This window comes from Rana temporaria, chromosome 1, assembly GCF_905171775.1.
Source record: "Rana temporaria chromosome 1, aRanTem1.1, whole genome shotgun sequence".
Classification (NCBI taxonomy): Eukaryota; Metazoa; Chordata; class Amphibia; order Anura; family Ranidae; genus Rana; species Rana temporaria.
In genome coordinates, this window is record NC_053489.1 from 431,953,016 (window position 1) to 431,966,325 (window position 13,310).

General features: G+C 43.1%; 1 long non-coding RNA gene across 1 annotated transcript; it reads left to right on the forward strand.

Moving 5' to 3' along the window:
* Window positions 1–10,681: 10,681 nt before the first annotated feature.
* Window positions 10,682–12,845, forward strand: LOC120915328. Its single transcript, XR_005743866.1, has 5 exons — window positions 10,682–11,603; window positions 11,730–11,817; window positions 12,013–12,132; window positions 12,449–12,604; window positions 12,755–12,845. It is a non-coding gene; the product is annotated as an uncharacterized LOC120915328 (long non-coding RNA).
* The last annotated feature ends 465 nt before the right edge of the window (window positions 12,846–13,310 follow it).

The window sequence follows — 13,310 nt, forward strand, 5'->3', positions numbered from 1 at the left end:
TTCTGCTTCACCTTTTCCCCAGCTATTCACTTGTAATCTGCTGGTGAAGACAGAGACATGTGCCTGGCAGGAGAGGTCAGCCACCAGCAGATTACGAGGGAAAAGGTGAAGCAGGACCCCCCTCCTTCACAGTCAGTTCGATCAGAGCATACAGACTTAAAGCTGTGTGCAGTGCTGCTCGGCGGGACCCTGGAGAGAGGAGCGGGAATCCCGCTTTCAAGGGGGGGGGTGCTGGTGGTGACGGGGCTGGCTGTGGCAATACTAGCGCAGAGAGATGCTGCGGAGCCTGGTGGTGGTTCGGCTGGTGCTGGTGGTGGCAGGCATGGATGGATTTAGCTGCGGGGAATGGAGGTATGAATGTAACTGCTTACCTTCAATGGCGCCGCTCCTCTGAGCTCCCACAAGCGCTCCAGAAACCGGAAGTGATTTAAATGGCACTTCCCACTGACTTCTACTTTGGTCCCCGCTGGCCAATCCCATTACACCACTAGGGCATTTTAACAAATGAAAGGACAGTGGGAGTGTGTGCGGGCGCACAGCTTGCGCCCTACACACGCCCTAAACACGGGCAAATCAGCTTTCCAGCCTGCAATCAGCTGATTGCAGGCTGGGAAGCTTTCCATAGACCGCCGCATGTCCGACGCCTGATCACTCTTAAAGTGACATTTTTTTTTTTTTACAGCTTGGGGGGGGGGGGGGGGCGTCGGCGCCCGAGCGCCCCCTATGGACGGGCCGCCACTGGTCAGAGCCATGATTGGATACCATCATGATGACTGTATCCAATCATGGATTATTGCTCAGAGGAGTAATATATTAATAGGGGTGTACTCACTTTTGTGAGATACTGTAAGTATTTTTTTATTATGGCCATTTGTAGTGTGATAGCGGCGTGGAGAGAGATAGAACAGGCCTCTGTTCAGTGATATTAGATAGTGTGCTATTCTGATTCTATTGTCAGTAGGGATGAGATTCGCGTTCGATACAAACGTATGTTCGACTCGAACATCGGTCGTTCGATGAAACTCGAACAAAACGGGTCGTTCGCGCCAAATTCGAGTGACGCAAAACGTCCCATAATTCACTGTGGCGTGAGCGCTGATGATTGGCCCAAGCATGCTGTATGTCCCGCATGCTTGGCCCAATCACAGCGCGCAAAAAAACGATGAGCCATAATTGGCCAAAGCCAGGGTGGCTTTGGCCAATTATGGCTCAGGGGGATTAGTACACGCCCCACACTATAAAAGGCAGCCTGCACGGCGGCCTCGTGTAGTGTGTTCCTGCTTTGTGAAAGAGAGGAGCAGTCAGACAGTTAGATAGAGAGAGATAGATAGAGACACAGGGGCTGATTTACCAAGCCTTTACTCCATGACTCATGGAGTAAAAGCAGGAGTAGCAGCCGTTTGGTCATTTACTAAAAAAATACGCTGCTAGTGCAGTGTATTTCCCTAGTTACTAATGTGCTCTGTGCGCCCAGGAGAGGGTGCATTGTGCACCTGGTAGACCTGGCGCACGGCACATTGAAATGTAAATATCGGGGATTCGGGCGGGAGTTTATTAGGGGGGGAGGTGGGGTGATGCAGGGGAAGTGAAGTGACATGTGTTTGAATGTGTTTGGCGGGCCGAATTGAAAGTGAAAGTGTTTTTTGAAAACAGATCCCCGTACGCTTGCACAGTGCGCCTGATTTGCATACTGGGCATGCGTAGAGAGAAATTTCGGAGCTTCCCGTGCGCCGTGTCAGTACGCCGTGAAAATCTTGGTAAATACCAAGCGGCGTACCCGTGATTGCGCTGCGTGACGCGGCGCACGGGGAAATCTCCCGAGCTGGTTTTCAGCCATGAAGGGGAACTCCGCGCCAAATTTCAAACTTGAAATCGGCGCGGGTCCCCCTCCAGGGCTACTTAGGCTCTTAGGCTTGGTCCGGAAACGTGAGGGTTAAAACCCGCGCCGAACCTCGTCGTGTCAACATCGAATGGAAGAGAAGGGAGAACACAGTGGAGACAAGCCCTGTGCTCCCGGAGGAGCCAGGCAGAAGCGGAAGGCACCGCAGAAGCCCGGAGGGTGGCGCCCTCCGGCGGAAGAAAGCCCTGTGCTCCGCGGAGGAGACAGGCAGAAGCGAAAGGCATCGCAGAAGCCCGCGGGTGTCGCCCCCAGGGGAAAACACCGTAGAAGCCCGGGACCCTCCCCCAAAGGCAAGGAGCCTCACTGGTGAAGGGGGTCCCGGTGAAAGACGGCCCTGAAGACGGGGGGGCACCCCCCCGCAGAAACCGACGAAGCCCGGGACCCTCCCCCGAAGACAAGGAGCCTCACTGGTGAAGGGGGTCCCGGTGAAAGACGGCGCTGAAGACGGGGGGGGGGGGGTAGGTGAACCCCCCCGCAGAAAGCGACGGAGCCCTCCCCATAGGCAGGAGCCTCATGGTGAAGGGGGCTCCGGCAGAAGACGGCGAAGCGCGGGGCATAATGGGGTGGTGGTGGGGGGCCCCGGCAGAAGACCCCCGGCAGACTAATAAATTATAGGTATGTAGAAAAAGACAATAAGTCTCAGACTGAGAGAGATTGGACTTTGTAGGCACCGAACTTTAAGAATATAAATATTTTAATTTAGACAATACAAAACATAGATATACAGGACAATTGCTCAAAATAATAATAAAAAAATAAAAAAATAAACAATAAATGATTATGATTAATTGACCAACAAACTTATGATTATCTGAATACGGCCTTCCCCAGGGAGGCTATATTCTATGCCATCCCCAAAATTCATAAAAATAAATCCAAACCACCAGGCAGACCAATCATTTCGGGGATAGGGTCTATTACTGAAAATGCCAGTAGACTGGTAGATTTTTTCCTGATGCCTTATGTACTTAGCCTTCCATCTTACGTCAAGGATACATCAGATCTATTACGACACCTTGATGGTGTGGCAATACCAGCGGATGCCACATTCGTCAGCATTGACGTTGAAGCATTATATTCGAGCATACCGCACGATTTGGGCCTTGGAGTCATCAAGTCCTTTTTAATGAAGGAGGATCACCGTACTTGGAAATTTCAATTTTTTATTTTAAAATTGTTATCCTTTATTCTCCATCACAACAGCTTTTCCTTCCTAGACTCCCACTACCTCCAGGTACAGGGCGTAGCCATGGGCACTTGTTGCGCACCGGCTTACGCGAACCTGTACCTGGGGGGGTGGGAGAGGGAAATAGCCTCCAACGAGGCTTATGATGACTTCATGGCCCAGGTAATGTGTTGGTATAGATATATCGACGACATTTTCCTGATTTGGACAGGCACTATCCAGTATCTACAAGAATTCATAGGCCAGCTTAATAAAAACACATTTAATCTAAAATTTACGTTTGAATTCCACAAAGATAACCTATCGTTTCTGGACTTGTTAATATATAGAGATGCCTCCAATAATATTGCGACTAGGCTATACCGCAAGCAAACAGCAGGTAACACTGTGTTACACGCCCAAAGCAGTCACCCAGCTCACCTCATTCATAGTATACCGTATGCTCAATACATCCGCCTCAGGAGGAATTGCACACACGATACTGATTTTAGATCTCAAGCCAACGAGCTGCGCTCTCGCCTTTTGCTGCGAGGGTACAGCAAATCTCTGCTGAGAAAAGCTTTCAACAAAGCTCTCAACCGAGACAGACCCTCCCTCATATACCCTCCAAAAAAAGAAAACAATGATCAACAAATCACTAGATTTATAACAAAATATACGACTCAACACCACCAGTTACGGGACTGCTTACAAAAACACTGGCACCTCTTAAGCGAAGATGTTACCATAGGCAAATACGTTAAACGAACGCCTGAAATAGTTTTCAGAAAAAACTCCTCCATTGGCAACAAACTAACAACAAGTCATTACCAAGTTAAAGCCAATACATCGACCCACAACTCGGCCATAGGTATTTCCAAATGTGGCCACTGCACCTATTGCCCATGGGTACAAGCCGGCAAAAAATTCAATCTACCTAACGGGGAAACTTTTAGACCCCGTTTTCAGGCCAGCTGTGACACAGAAGGGGTCATATACCTAATGACTTGCAAATGTGGGGCCTTTTATGTGGGCAAGACGCTCCGTAAATTGAAGAAAATAATCTATGACCACATTTATTATTCGCAAAACGCTAAGATGCTCACACCCATAAGTCGTCACCTAGGTTTGTTTCATAGATTCGATACTACATTTATCCAGTTTCTTGTATTGGAGGTTGTCCCACGTGACCCCCGTGGGGGGAACTGGGACAAGTTTATTCTCCAGAGGGAGACTCTGTGGATAGAGCGTCTTAGTGCTACAAAATTACCCAGGATTAACGAGGTGCTGTCATACAGGCCCTTCCTTTGAGGGACCTGTGTGACGGCCCACGTGTCCCGGGACTCATCCACTACATGTATGTTGGTTTCTCAATAATGATTGTATATTATAATAAAATTGAGGTGCATAAACTAGACAAATGGGAACCTAAATGCACTTCCGGCGCCAATGGGCAGTAAATCACTTGATCCCAAGTGAGGAAAAAGGATGTGGAGACAGGTGTGTTGGATATATCAAAAGTGATTAAAATTGATAAAAATCCAGAAAAGCAGCTATTTTAAAAAAAGGGTAAAGAACCCAATAAAGATATAAAACAGAGTATCAAAAAAGACTATGGAACCGTGGTTCAATGATATAAACAGCGCTATGAGATTGTTGATGTCTAGCCCCAAAATAGGAGCTTTAAATAAGAACGTAGGTGGTCTGCTAGGTGACCAAAAGACCAGGTATTAGTGCACCCTAAACCTTATCTATAGATTCACCAGGTAATGTGATGGTATCCCCCTTTGGGATGTAACCTTACCACAGCGTGCAAGAGGACTGGCGTGTTAATGTCAGTACTCTCAAGCAAACCTTCCTCTGTTCTCTTAGTCAGCCACGGTCATTCCATTGCAGGCACATAAAACAAAAGAAAATACTAAATAGTAAAGTACCACTTAAGCAATGCCCCACACAATGCAAAGGAGAACAATCCCCCTATGTAAATGCCCGTACAGAAATGACAAAGTAAATGAACTCAAATGCAAGCCTGTAAACTCCTGCTGTCACCGCCGTTCTCTGGGCACCAGAGGCCGCCCGAGTGCTGGTATCGCTGGGGAACTGATGGTCAGCTGTGGAGCGCAGTGAGGCTTCCGTGTTGCGCCGATGTAGCCACGCCCTGACGCGTTTCGTCACTTCCGACTTCGACTGAGGGCTACATAGCGCCGTCACTATCCCTTTATTCCCCGACAGCAACAGCTATTGGTTGTGAAAACAGGCGCCCTCCGGCCACGATAGGTGCAACCGGACCGGGAGGAGGGGCTGATGCCGAGCTGTGCTGTTTGGGGCTAGTAGGGAAACGTAGACTCTATTGCTGCACATAATTTAATTGAGAACAATGTCTCCAATAATTTACAAACTGGATGCGTCAGCCACAGAGTAGCTAGCAGAATCACCTGTAGATGATTCAAGCATTCCAAAGTAAAAAATTAAAAAATTAAAAAGCGTATGTATAATCAAGGCTAATCGAGATCGACAAAGCTAGGGCATTAGGAAATGTCAGCCAATCATAGATAACCTGGGCGGATGTTATGCAAATCAGTCTACGGGCTGTTTTAAGGGCCTCAAGAGACCGTGCTCTCTTCAGCCAATCTGCAAGGACTGGGGCGGGTATATTTGCTCAGTAGCACATTAATGCACGCTCGAGTCAATAATGTTATATGACCCAGATGCTCCCCCAAAGTATAGAGTTGAGTGGTTAATCATGCTGGTGGTCCAAAGGGATAAGCACGTTATCAATAATCATAATACTATTGCTAATGAACCAGCTGTGAAACGGAGACAAAAACCGCACAGTCTGAGTCACGTGTGCCTATATGTTAACTGTATTATGCAGGACCCTATAGAGCGTGCACTCATCGTTAGGTTAACTGAATTCTCATATAGACAAACACGTATTTATGAGCCCCGTGCTCAAATATGTGAATATAAACTGTGAACTAGCAATGACTTCCATAAAATGGGGAATATGTGCGTGGATAATTCCACGATAAAATGCCACACGTGTGACATTCCTGCTGTATGCAAATTTAGTGGTAGGGTGATTTTCAGAGTCGATTGTATCTGTTCTGAAATCTCCTTTTAAAAAATTATTTATGTGGATAGCGCCCCCATATAGATTATGTACGTTATATCCTGGTCCAAAGGAAAGGTATCACTTAGACGGCTGATGTAGTACACCACGTCAGTCACTCAGGATAAAGGTAAAAAAATGGAAGACTACATAAAATCCACTAATAATGATAAAATGATTGTATATAATATGGTAGTGATAAAATAGTTATGGGGAAAGGAAATAACTATAGTAAAAATCACTATAAAAATGAGATAGGATCAAACAGGCATAGCAGTGGGGACACACTGCAACAATGTATCAAATAAAGTGCGAGTGATACAGAGTAAAAAAGATTGTCAATTAAAAATTATTAAAAATTATCAATTAAAAATTAACAATTAAAAATGACTAAAAACTGCGTGGAGGATGCCGGAGAGGAGAGAGTGTCAGTCAATCATAGGTACTTTCTTAGAAGCAAAAAAACAAAGAACCATATGGATAAATGGTTAAAATATTGAGGTATGTCAATAAATATTGATAAAATGCCGGAAAAATGTCTATATCGATAAACGAGAGAGGGAAGGAGAGCAAGCCGGGTGATCTAACATAAAGAGACCCGGGATAAAGTTGGTTATGTAGAAATCACCATAGAGTTAGGAGTCACTGATAAAACAGTTTATATCGAGTTCAACATTCAGGCCTTTTGGCAATAGCGTTTCAGTAATGTAGATCCACTCCGTTTCTCGTTTTGAGAGTTCCCTAACCAAATTAGAGCCTCTCCAGGATGGCTTAATATGGTCCACCCCCCAAAATTTGAGGCCAGCTGGGTTTTGGTTGTGATATTGTTTAAAGTGAAGAGATACACTGTGGTCCTTGTACCCCAACTTAATATTTGCCACGTGCTCAGCAATTCTCACCTTCAAGGCTCGTTTTGTTCTTCCAATGTACATTAACTTACAAGGGCATTCTAACATGTAGACCACATGTGTGGTGTTGCAAGTAATAAACTCCTTTACACTGAATGTCTTTCCATTTGATGTAGATGTGAATGTTTCAATAGGGCCTCTGGATCTATCAGCCTCTCTGCAGGGAAGGCATTTTCTGCATGGGAAAAAACAGTCCTTATCCCAAAAAGAGGGGGGTTTTTTTGGAGCATCAAGCACTTTCTTCACAATTTTATCTCCGATACTCACAGCCTTTCTATAAATAAACCCAGGGTTCGTTGGTAGGACTGTATTTAAAATCCTATCTAAGAACAAGATATGCCAATGGGTTTTAAAAATTCTCTCCACTTCTTTATACTGGCTGTGGTATCCTGAAATAAAACTCCACTCATGCACATTGATGGTGTTTTTAGGCCTAGTTGTGAGAAGGCAATTTGCTCTAGGTATCAGAGATAAATCAACGATGATACTATCCAACTGAGTATCTTTATAGCCCTTTTCAACAAATTTCTTTTTAAGAACCATGGCCTGTGAGATAAAGTCAATATCATTAGTGCAATTACGTTTCACCCTCATCAGTTGACCTTTAGGTATATTTCTGAGCCACATAGGGTGATGTCCGCTGTTTGTTGGGAGGTAGCTATTAGCATCAGTTGGTTTGAAATATACCTTGGTTCCCTAAAAACACCATCAATGTGCATGAGTGGAGTTTTATTTCAGGATACCACAGCCAGTATAAAGAAGTGGAGAGAATTTTTAAAACCCATTGGCATATCTTGTTCTTAGATAGGATTTTAAATACAGTCCTACCAACGAACCCTGGGTTTATTTATAGAAAGGCTGTGAGTATCGGAGATAAAATTGTGAAGAAAGTGCTTGATGCTCCAAAAAAACCCCCCTCTTTTTGGGATAAGGACTGTTTTTTCCCATGCAGAAAATGCCTTCCCTGCAGAGAGGCTGATAGATCCAGAGGCCCTATTGAAACATTCACATCTATATCAAATGGAAAGACATTCAGTGTAAAGGAGTTTATTACTTGCAACACCACACATGTGGTCTACATGTTAGAATGCCCTTGTAAGTTAATGTACATTGGAAGAACAAAACGAGCCTTGAAGGTGAGAATTGCTGAGCACGTGGCAAATATTAAGTTGGGGTACAAGGACCACAGTGTATCTCTTCACTTTAAACAATATCACAACCAAAACCCAGCTGGCCTCAAATTTTGGGGGGTGGACCATATTAAGCCATCCTGGAGAGGCTCTAATTTGGTTAGGGAACTCTCAAAACGAGAAACGGAGTGGATCTACATTACTGAAACGCTATTGCCAAAAGGCCTGAATGTTGAACTCGATATAAACTGTTTTATCAGTGACTCCTAACTCTATGGTGATTTCTACATAACCAACTTTATCCCGGGTCTCTTTATGTTAGATCACCCGGCTTGCTCTCCTTCCCTCTCTCGTTTATCGATATAGACATTTTTCCGGCATTTTATCAATATTTATTGACATACCTCAATATTTTAACCATTTATCCATATGGTTCTTTGTTTTTTTGCTTCTAAGAAAGTACCTATGATTGACTGACACTCTCTCCTCTCCGGCATCCTCCACGCAGTTTTTAGTCATTTTTAATTGTTAATTTTTAATTGATAATTTTTAATAATTTTTAATTGACAATCTTTTTTACTCTGTATCACTCGCACTTTATTTGATACATTGTTGCAGTGTGTCCCCACTGCTATGCCTGTTTGATCCTATCTCATTTTTATAGTGATTTTTACTATAGTTATTTCCTTTCCCCATAACTATTTTATCACTACCATATTATATACAATCATTTTATCATTATTAGTGGATTTTATGTAGTCTTCCATTTTTTTACCTTTATCCTGAGTGACTGACGTGGTGTACTACATCAGCCGTCTAAGTGATACCTTTCCTTTGGACCAGGATATAACGTACATAATCTATATGGGGGCGCTATCCACATAAATAATTTTTTAAAAGGAGATTTCAGAACAGATACAATCGACTCTGAAAATCACCCTACCACTAAATTTGCATACAGCAGGAATGTCACACGTGTGGCATTTTATCGTGGAATTATCCACGCACATATTCCCCATTTTATGGAAGTCATTGCTAGTTCACAGTTTATATTCACATATTTGAGCACGGGGCTCATAAATACGTGTTTGTCTATATGAGAATTCAGTTAACCTAACGATGAGTGCACGCTCTATAGGGTCCTGCATAATACAGTTAACATATAGGCACACGTGACTCAGACTGTGCGGTTTTTGTCTCCGTTTCACAGCTGGTTCATTAGCAATAGTATTATGATTATTGATAACGTGCTTATCCCTTTGGACCACCAGCATGATTAACCACTCAACTCTATACTTTGGGGGAGCATCTGGGTCATATAACATTATTGACTCGAGCGTGCATTAATGTGCTACTGAGCAAATATACCCGCCCCAGTCCTTGCAGATTGGCTGAAGAGAGCACGGTCTCTTGAGGCCCTTAAAACAGCCCGTAGACTGATTTGCATAACATCCGCCCAGGTTATCTATGATTGGCTGACATTTCCTAATGCCCTAGCTTTGTCGATCTCGATTAGCCTTGATTATACATACGCTTTTTAATTTTTTAATTTTTTACTTTGGAATGCTTGAATCATCTACAGGTGATTCTGCTAGCTACTCTGTGGCTGACGCATCCAGTTTGTAAATTATTGGAGACATTGTTCTCAATTAAATTATGTGCAGCAATAGAGTCTACGTTTCCCTACTAGCCCCAAACAGCACAGCTCGGCATCAGCCCCTCCTCCCGGTCCGGTTGCACCTATCGTGGCCGGAGGGCGCCTGTTTTCACAACCAATAGCTGTTGCTGTCGGGGAATAAAGGGATAGTGACGGCGCTATGTAGCCACGCCCTCAGTCGAAGTCGGAAGTGACGAAACGCGTCAGGGCGTGGCTACATCGGCGCAACACGGAAGCCTCACTGCGCTCCACAGCTGACCATCAGTTCCCCAGCGATACCAGCACTCGGGCGGCCTCTGGTGCCCAGAGAACGGCGGTGACAGCAGGAGTTTACAGGCTTGCATTTGAGTTCATTTACTTTGTCATTTCTGTACGGGCATTTACATAGGGGGATTGTTCTCCTTTGCATTGTGTGGGGCATTGCTTAAGTGGTACTTTACTATTTAGTATTTTCTTTTGTTTTATGTGCCTGCAATGGAATGACCGTGGCTGACTAAGAGAACAGAGGAAGGTTTGCTTGAGAGTACTGACATTAACACGCCAGTCCTCTTGCACGCTGTGGTAAGGTTACATCCCAAAGGGGGATACCATCACATTACCTGGTGAATCTATAGATAAGGTTTAGGGTGCACTAATACCTGGTCTTTTGGTCACCTAGCAGACCACCTACATTCTTATTTAAAGCTCCTATTTTGGGGCTAGACATCAACAATCTCATAGCGCTGTTTATATCATTGAACCACGGTTCCATAGTCTTTTTTGATACTCTGTTTTATAATGATTGTATATTACCTTCTGAACCATATATCTGTTCACAATATTTTTTATATTTGTTTTTATTTTGATTCGTATTTATATGTTTTTCATTCTCAAATCATTGTTGGCCTGAGAATTAAAGATCTGATCGTGTTTTGGCAATATTCCTGACAAAAACCTCTTTACGGATGATTTTGATTAAATAATATTCTGAGATCTAATAAGCTGTTTAAATTTAGGACCTAGCCATTTTGCTTAGTGGCGTAATGGCCCAAACAAGGGCCGTTTCCATTCCCCTTTGTCCCATTTCTAGGTTAGAAAGTTCTTTGTGACTAATTATGTGCAGTTTTTCACTTTTTGTTAATATAAGTAAAAACAGCACCATTTTTCTGATCAATATTTATCTATTTGCCCACCACGTGATGGAATCAAACATGTTATGCATGTACCTACATGCCTTTATACATAAATGCTTGTCATTTTTCTTTTTTACTTTTTCTGCTCACCAAGCGTCAAGATGCAATTAAACTAATACCTGCTATACCAACAGTTACCACAGCACCATGCGCAGTTGAGCAATTGAACTAGTGGCCAGGTAAGCCATCACAGTGTCTGGTCAGATGTTTTCATCCAGACCTTAGTTCCTGTGATGGCAAATTAAAATGGTGTTTTCCCCTGTATTTCTTCCATCTGGGATACACCATGCCATACACCACATTGAGATTCCACCTATCTCAGAGAACCCGATCGCGGCTCTCTCTGCGCATGCGCGAAGTACGCGCATGCGCGGTGTATGTTTCCTGGCCAGCCGGATGACTGTCAATCATTCTGACGTCATCCGCGCGGGGTATTTAAATCCAGCAAGAGCCTGACACATTCAGGTGCCTTTGCTGAGTGTTAACCAGGACGGATGTCCAGCGTGGCTGCACGCCGTTGCATCCTTTGAGATTCTTCTATGTTCTAGCACAGTTACAGGTATGCATACCCCTCTCCCATGCAAACTTTGAAGTCACTCTTGACCATTATGCTCTTATCAAGAGCGTTTTTTCCTCTTCTTAACAGCTGACTGTTTTCCTCTCTGGGTTTTTTTTCTCTTACTAGCATAATCCTCATCACAGCCGCAGCGCCATCTAGTGGCAGTTTTTGAGTTAACCCTCATTCCAGTCTCCAAATTTATGTTCCAGCTAAGGTAACAGACTTCAGCACATCAACATATTTTTTGATCCATTAAATTCTTAGTGTGTAATTACAATGTTTGTCACTGAGGCTCCCTTAGTTGATAGCCTTTGTGTAGCACACATTCTCTTTCTTTCTCTCTCCTTTTTTATCAATTTTATTTTGGATTGAGAGTATATTATAATACATATCTGTTGACTTTTTGCAGTTAGGAGAGGACCCTTGCGGACACTTTGCCATCTATTGTCCTCACATTGCCTCTACCATTGTGCGTTTTTTGATCCTTTGAACTGTTCCATTTACGCCCAGGTTTTCATACTTTCCCAAGGTATGTAATACCAGCAATACGTTATTATTTTTCTTTTATTAACCAATACACTACCTGATATAGTGAACTATAGAATAAGTATATTGCGTGTGTTTGTCATACCACACTTACTGAGAAACTAAATAATCTTCAGGTTGGCCGCCGACTGAATAATTCAGTTGGTTAAACCATTTCTTTGATCATTTTTCACTTACCCACACACAGTGGTCTCTGTCATCCACACTCATTTATAGTATTTTTCTTTTTCTTCTTTTTTCTTATCATATGGTTCCATTTAGTTATGGACTCATTATCTATGTTTATCACTTATTTATAGATACCCCAACTAGTTCTAATTTGCCCAATGGTGCATGACGAATGTGGGTATAACCTATAGTACCAGACTCCACCTCATAAGGTAAAGGGTCTGATTACAAGTTGCATCTTGGACGCTGTTGAGCATTCTTCAAATCTACCAAAGCACCGTTTATCGGTGAGTACTTTAGTCATGGATATATGCATTTCCAATTGCTCAGAGGCCTTTATGTATGTTTATAAATGCCTTATATATAATAGCATTGTATTGCACCTCTGTATATTCGTATTTGTAATGACAACACTATATTGTCTTTTAAACACCCAGAAGCTCCCGAAGAAGCGACGACGTCGCGAAACATGTCGAGCTGAACCCCATTTTAACCAGAACTCATCCTGTACCACCTTTTCGAAGCTACATCGCCACCCAGCGCCTATAGTGTATTCTATACATCCAGCCCTGTGGCTATTAGCGGTGTCTTTAAAAAGTGATAGGATTTGAGCTCTTTTGTGTACTTTATTGTTTATTTTTTTATTTTTTTCTTTTTTTCTTATTATTTTGAGCAATTGTCCTGTATATCTATGTTTTGTATTGTCTAAATTAAAATATTTATATTCTTAAAGTTCGGTGCCTACAAAGTCCAATCTCTCTCAGTCTGAGACTTATTGTCTTTTTCTACATACCTATATAACTAAGGATGTGGCACCTTTATACTAAGGGGTGTTTGATTACCACCCTAGGGCAATCGTAATTCTAAATACAATTAGACTAATAAATTAATTTATTAATGTGTGTTGTGTTTTATTTCTTTACATTTTTTTCCCCAGGTGAATAGGTAGGGGTACAATGTACCCCATACTCCTTCACATAGGGTGGGGGGCCG